Source organism: Chionomys nivalis, chromosome X (genome assembly GCF_950005125.1).
Source record: "Chionomys nivalis chromosome X, mChiNiv1.1, whole genome shotgun sequence".
NCBI classification, from domain to species: domain Eukaryota; kingdom Metazoa; phylum Chordata; class Mammalia; order Rodentia; family Cricetidae; genus Chionomys; species Chionomys nivalis.
Genome location: NC_080112.1, coordinates 103941170 through 103948940, shown reverse-complemented (window position 1 = coordinate 103948940; position 7771 = coordinate 103941170). Strand labels below are relative to the sequence as shown.

At 44.5% G+C, this 7771-nt stretch overlaps 1 pseudogene; it reads left to right on the top strand.

Annotated features, from left to right (window-relative positions):
* The first annotated feature begins 2180 nt into the window (after positions 1–2180).
* LOC130868555 (SH2B adapter protein 1-like) lies at positions 2181–3540 on the top strand (annotated as a pseudogene).
* Positions 3541–7771: the final 4231 nt, after the last annotated feature.

The window sequence follows — 7771 nt, the reverse complement described above, 5'->3', positions numbered from 1 at the left end:
TTAAGTTACCTTGTTAGCCAAAAAGAGGAGTCAACTTTTATTTTATTTTTTATCATTTTTTAAAATTACAAGTATCTTTTTAAATGCATGTTTTTTAAAACCAGATTTGTATATAGCAACTTCAGAAGTCCTACAGCTATCAGAAGTTGGATAATGTGGAATATTGGTATCACTGAAATAAGAATCATGAGGCAGAAGAATGAGTCAGAGAGTGAGTGTAGAGGTGAGGCAGGGAAGTAGCACAAGCACAAGCAAGCCATGCAAACTCACAACGATTAAGCAAAACTGGCCAAAACAGACTGTCAGTAGACGGAAAGTATGGTAACTAATGACAGGCACTCCTGGCCAATCACAACATGCAAACAGTGACCGCCAGTTTCAAAACGACCAACCCAAAATGTTCTTGTGACAGCTTAACTTCCCTAACCCCATACAAACCCCTAACCTCATAATAAAGAGCTTCTGTACTGGAATCTCTCCAAGTCTGTCATTGCCTTCACACCTTCTCACCCCCTGCCCCCCTGAAAATGGGAATCACACAACAGGCAGCAGCAGCAAGCTCGCAACAACTAAAACTGGTGCCCGACATGGATGGACCTTCCTTTGCTTGCTTTTTGGTTCCTCCATGCCTTCTTTTGTGTAGAAGAAGCGGCCGGCTGCGTTCCTGCTCGGCTCCCGCACGGCTAGCTTTACACCCAAATAACAACACACAAACTGTATTCTTTTAAACACTGCTTGGCCCATTAGCTCTAGCCTCTTACTGGCTAATTCTCACATCTTGATTAACCTATTTCTAATAATCTGTGTAGCACCACGAGGTGGTGACTTACCAGAAGGATCTTAACCTGCGTCCATATTGGAAAGGAGAGCTATAGCGTCTGTCTCACTTCCCTTCTTCCCAGCATTCTGTTCTGTTTACTCTGCCGACCTAATTTTCTATCCTATCAAAGGCCAAGGCAGTTTCTTTATTAACCAATGAAAGTAACACATAGACCCTCCTCCATCACTTTTGGGCATTTTTCTTTCTTGCTTGCTTCCCTGGCTGCTGTCCCCATCTAGACTTTCCACTGTCATCTTTTTTTTTATTTTATTCTTTTTTAATTAAAATTTCTGCCTCCTCCCCGTTTCCCATTTCCCTTCCCCTCCTCCCACACATTGTCCCCTCCCCCCACTCCCCTCCCCCTCCCTCTCGATACTGAAGAGAAGTCCAAATTCCCTGCCCTGTGGGAAGTCCAAGGTCCTCCCACTTCTATCTAGGTCCAGGAAGGTGAGCATCCAAACAGGCTAAGCTCCCACAAAGCCAGTTCATGTATTAGGATCAAAACCTAGTGCCATTGTCCTTGGCTTCTCATCAGCCTTCATTGTCCGCCATGTTCAGAGAGTCCGGTTTCATCCCATGCTTATTCAGTCCTAGTCCAGCTGGCCTTGGTGAGCTCCCAATAGATCAGTTCCACTGTCACAGTGGGTGGGTGCATCCTTCGTGGTCCTGACTTCCTTGCTCATGTTCTCCCTCCTTCTGCTCCTCATTTGGACCTTAAGAGCTCAGTCCGTTGCTCCAAATTGGGTCTCTGTCTCTATCTCGATCCATCGCCCCTTGATTTTGTCCCCTTCAGGTGTTTTCATGAGTTGACACTTACTTTAGTTTTCTAAACCCTTGGTGAGTTGGGGCTTTCTTTCCTATCCCTACCTTTTTTCTTTCCCCTGTTTTTCTTCTTGGTTAGGAACTCTCCATTGTAACTCAGTTCATCCTGGTACCTCCACATAAGGGTTGACCACCCAGTTGGTGGAACCAACAAAGGACCCTCTAACAGGTCCTTTTCACCCAGGGACACCATGTGAGCATACAACCATGGCCTAACAAGCCACAGAAGTCCCTCACTATAAGCAGCACACTTGGAACGCAAGGCCCGAGAGCAACTGGCAACTTTTGCCCAGGGCCACTCTCCAGGATTTTCTGAAGGTTCCCTTGCCTTACAGGGAGTCCCGACAGCTCTTCGGCTCTTCAGAGTGTGGACTGTGGGACTTCCTCTCCTAGTTTCTCCTCTCAACTAATAAGGTTAAGCGAACACCAGTTAAGAGCAATCTGGGCAGTGGCCAGTCTCTTAATTCACAGAAAGGTTTTGGCTGTTCAACTGTGGTTGAATCCCTTTTCCCTTCCAAGATTGGAACATTCTTCTCAGATGGCGACTACATTTACTAACTTGACCCCGGGGCTGAGCATGGGGACCGGGATGCAGTTGTTGCCACTCACCCCGTGTCTTCTGCTTACTTTAGTCTTTGCTGTCCCTCCTCACAGACTCCTCCTGGGGCCCATCATGAATGGTGCAACGTCCCCTGATGCACTTCATGTGAAGGCCTGGTTATCTGACATCCGGGAGAACCTAAGCCCAGGACTCTGACTTGCTATCAGTCCCTGTCCCATGACCCTTCCCCTGAACCTCCTTCGTCACAAAGGCTGTCACTGGCAGCCTGGAGTTGCCCTGCTTGAATCATTCAGAGATTCTGCCCAGCCAGGATCTGCTACTGGGACCCAGCGTGAGTATGGATGGCCTTTCGCAAGGGGCTTACGAGGGTCTTTCTGATCGGCAGTCAGCATTCTTCTCCCTTAGTTCTGCCTCCATTATTGCCTTCCACTTTGAGTCAATGGAACTGTTTCCTCTGAAATTGCCCCCTCATATTCCCATTGAGGAGAGCACCCAACAGGGATAGTTCATCCTCTCTCAAGCCCCTACCCTCCCAGGGATACTCCAGAAGCAACCACAGGGTCATTCCTGCTCCAGGGAAAGTCAGAGGACTCTGAGAGGGATCAGCCCCTCTCAGAATATCCTTGATTCCATGGCATGTTCTCTCAACTCAAGGCTGCCCAGTTAGTGCTGGGAGGAGGCACCAGCTCCCATGGTGTCTTCCTGGTATGTCACAGTGAGACAAGATGCGGTGAATATGTCCTCACTTACAACTTCCAGGGCAAGGCCAGGCACCTGTGTTTGTCACTGAATGAGGAGGGTCAGTGCTGGGTCCAACATCTGTGGTTCCAGTCCATTTTCAATATGCTTGAGCACTTCCAGGTGCCTCCTGTCCCTGTGGACTCGAGGCTCCAGTGATGTTGTCCTTGTCAGCTATGTGCCCTCACAGTGGCAGCAGGGTCGGTATCAGGCTGGGAGCCATGCAGGGGTGTGTGAGTGCGACCGATGTCACCCCAATTCTCCTTATTTTCTGCCAGTACTCAGACAATCGGCCATACAGCTTCAAACCAATTACAATTGGTACTCCATGTTGAAGGCAGTCCCTAACCCCTCAGTTTTTCCCCAATGGCGCTCTGCTTATGACGATGCAGCAGAAACCCAAGCCCATGCACATTTCCAATGTGGACTTAATATTACCATTAATATGCTTACTGACTATGGGCAATACACTGATCCTGTCTCACAATCCACGACTGGCCTACATGCCAATTCCCAACAAGTGTCTGACAGGACCTTTAAGGCACTCAAACTTTTTATACCCCAAGATAGTGTAGGCTATTTCTGCAATCTTGTCTAGCAGGCTATGGAACCATTTCCTGAAATTTTGACCCATATCACCAATGCTGTTGAAAAGTGTGTCCCATCTGGCCCTAACAAGGATATTCTTATTAAACAGCTAACCTGGGAGGGGCTCAACATCATCACCTGTAATGTCATCATTGCACCTGTTAGAAATGAAAATATTCATAAGTGGGTCTTGGCTGTCTGTGATATTGACACACAGAATGAGCTCATTTCCACCCTTACAGCTTCCATCAATGCCTTGGTCAATGGCAAACTTGACAAGGATGATAATTCCACCCTGCCAAACCATACTTGCTGGGGATGTGGACAGTCTGGCCACTCATGTAGGGATTGTCCCCGGGCTCATCCAAAGACCAAATGCCCTAATGCCAAGAGGGATATCATTGGGCATGAGACTGTAGAAGGTCTCACCTGGTACTGATACGAATAATAGACTGGACAATGGCTTCACACTCCTGGTACATGAAGGTAAGTGGTATGTATGGCTTGGTTTGTAATGGCTAAGGTGAACTGCTTCTCATCCACTAGGCAGATCTCTTCAATTTCAGTAACAGTAGATGTCACTTAAAAAGACAGATTGCCCCAATACTTTTGTTCTCTCTGTTCAGGTTACTTGAACAGCAGTAGAACCAACCTTAATAAAGATTTTGGTGTCTTTGTGAGTTAGCTTGAGAACACTGTGGAACACCTTTAAGTCCTCTTCCAGTACCATGGTGGAATCAGGAGTTTCTGTTGCTCATGCTCTATGTGCTCAGTCAGGTTCCCAGAACAGTTTGTGAAAATTAACCATTTGCTGCCCTTCATGCCAGTCAGTACCCACTCATGGTACTTGGTGTACTCCCTGACCCAGTAGTTACAGTTATAGATATAGACTGCAGAGACATTGTCATAAGCAAAGCCATAAAAAGCAACAAACCACTTAGAGAGGAAGTCTGTTTTAAAGCGATTGCTAGGTCTAGTATGGGCATGCTGGATAATCATTTCCCTCAGGACAGAAGACTTTAAAATTAAAGATAAAAAGTTATACCACACCATCAAAATATGCCATCCCCCAGGTTGTTATCGGCTTTACAGATATGCCAAGAAAACCAATTTTGGGTGATGACAGTGTTCTTGCTTCTGCTAGAATAGGCTAGGCTCCTTCATCAGCTATTTTGTTTGTCCCCTAAAAATTCACACAAGCTTTTACCTGGGTTAAACTTGCCCAGCTGTAAATATGTAATCAGAACCTATAGAACTTAACACAGGTCCATCCATTGGACCTATCTACTACATTCTTTGGCCAAGTATGGAATCGCATAGAATCCTTGCTAGACCCCTCTGAACTTGTATGGTACCTTTTGGGAGGGGTGGTGGTGGCTCTAATATTTCTGCTTAAGTGTCTCCTACAGCTAAGATCCTGAAAACAGCAAGTGAACAAGGCAATACTCCAGTTGTTAATGGCTAGGGAACACACTGGACCCAAAGCTCCAAGGGATGTGGTCCATGCTCGGCTAATGCAAATACAGGAGGCCATTTATAAGTTCTACTTCTCCTAAAAGTCTCACCTTGCTTCTGACTTCTTGGGACCTTCCAGAGATCCAACCCTTCAAGGACTAGTAGTCAACGATGGCTACGATACTGTCCGGCAATCCAACCTAAGACAGGCACAGCCCAAAATGCTGGGTGGGTGGGGTTCTCAAGGTGGGTTTATAAAAATGTACAACTCCCACTAGTTCGCCCAATAAAAATAAGATAAAAAGGGTGAGATGAGGCAAGGCAATAGCACAAGCACAAGCAAGCACATGCAAATTCACAATGAGTAAGCAAAATTGGCCAAAACAACCTGTCATTGAACCAAAAACATGGTAACTAATGATGCACACTCCTAGCCAATCACAACATGCAAATAGTGACTTCCAGTTTCAAAAGGACCAACCCAAAATGTTCCTGTGGCAGGTTAATTTCCTTAACCCCATATAAACCCTCAACCCTGTCACAATAAAGAGTTTCTCATTGGAATATTCTAGAGTCTGAGTTGTTGCTTCTGCATCTTCTCACCCCCTAACCCCCTGGAAATGGGGATCACATAACAGGCAGCAGCAACAATCTTGAAACAACTACATAGAGGCTTTACACAATGGCTGAAAATTTATCATATGGTGAGAAAAAAAAACCTGTTGGCAAAGAGAAATGTTAAAAACCCTAGCTAAGGTCAACTAGAACTGTCTGGAGCCACTGACAGCAGGCACAGAGACACTCCTATCTTTAAATTGTGACTTATGTGAATGCATACTACAGGATGGAGATTTTAGATGCCAATGAGATATTATACATATGAAATTGTATGTAGAACTACATGAATTTTGAAAGATCATGTTATGCCCTACACTGAGTTACTTCAAAGCATGTAAAACTGTGTTTTTGCAGGCTCCATTTTACAAGCAGCCTTTGAACCCATTTTGAAGAAGGAGGGACTAAGTACTTGGATGGACCCAGAATCTGAACCATCTATCAGGCTCCTCTCATGCAGCATAGATTGATAAATGACTTATTCCTGGGAGTATAAAGGGAACAACTCAATGAATTTATTGAATCAACATGAGTTTATTGAAATCAACCACAGAAACCAGGTCTAAGAACTTCTCAGACATTCCAGAACAAGAAAACAGTGTAAGTCCCTCACTTGAATCCTATAAGGTAATGGACACCTATCACTGTGATTGCATGGCCCAACACAAAGCTATCATCCAACTCCTGGTGTGAGTGTGTGTGTGTGTGTGTGTGTGTGTTTGTATGTTAGTATAAACAAGCAAAGAACTACTCAGTTGTCCATGTTTGGCTTGGTTAAGTCCCTTTACAGCTTACTAAAATGCTTGACTGTCCAAGAGTTTGTCTACTTGGAGTCAACACATAATTTACTTCTCCTTACTTGTTCCTTTCTTGGAACAAGAAAAAGAAGGAAGGAAAAGACTCACCTGTACCTTTTATAAAGAGAAGAATTTCCAACAAAAGCCAATATGAAGCCAGGTTGGAGATCGTCTTAGTTAAGGTATGTACTGTGGTTGTGATGAAACAACATGACCAAAAGCAACTTTAGAAAGAAAGGGTTTATCTGGTTTACACTTCCAGATTATAGTCCATCACTGGAGGAAGTCAGAACAGGAATTCAAACAAGGAAGGATCCTGGAGGCAGGAACTGTTACAGAGGCCATGGAGGAGTACTGCTTACTGGCTTGTTCTTCATGGTTTGCTCAGCCTGCTTTCTTATTTTTATTAATTAATTTATTTATTAAAGATTTCTGTCTCTTCCCCGCCACTGCCTCCCATATCCCTCCCCCTCCCCCAATCAACTCCCCCTCTCTCATCAACCCTAAGAGCAGTCAGGGTTTCCTGCCCTGTGGGGAGTCCAAGGACCTCCCACCTCCTTCCAGGTCTATTAAGGTGAACATCCAAACAGCCTAGGCTCCCACAAAGCCAGTATGTGCAGTAGGATCAAAACCCAGTTCAACCTGCTTTCTTACACAATCTAGGATCACCAGCCCAGGGATGGTATCATACCCAATGGCTTGGGCCCTCCCCAATCAATCATTAATTAAGAAAATTTATTACAGACAGATCTTGTGGAGGCAACTTCTTAATTGAGGTCCCTTACTTTTAAGTAATTCTAGTATGCATGTCACATTGACATAGGACCAGTCAGCACAGAAATTTATTAAGGGACAGTTTTAATATAGATATTAAGCACAGGGATTAATAGGAAGAGAGGAACTCGGGGGAATAATAGGCCATATCCAAGTACAGATGTGAGCTTTCCAAGGGAAAGTCCCATTAAAATGTCTTGGTAAAAGGTTAGTATAGAATTTTGGTGGCTCTTAAGCTACATTTCTAAGGGCTGCTAACCCCTTCCCTTTTAAACACTGGTAGACTTCTATAAACAAATTTGCTAGTTACTTTTATGAAGAACAATGCTTAGACATAGAAGTGGCAGAAGAGTGCTAAAAATGCAAGATTATATATCATTTTGACCTTAAGTAACACACTTTATCTACTGACATGATGTCTTTTGGATATCATATATTTTTGGAGTGGACAATTTGGCCTTTATCAGTGGTATCTGAAGTTTCTTGCCTTAATCAGCTGAAAGGTAGACCAGACCTCAGGAAATAAGGCTCCCTTCCTTTCTGAATTTGGACATGTTTTCCTGTATTTATATCTTGCCTTAATCACCTCTGGGGGGGGTA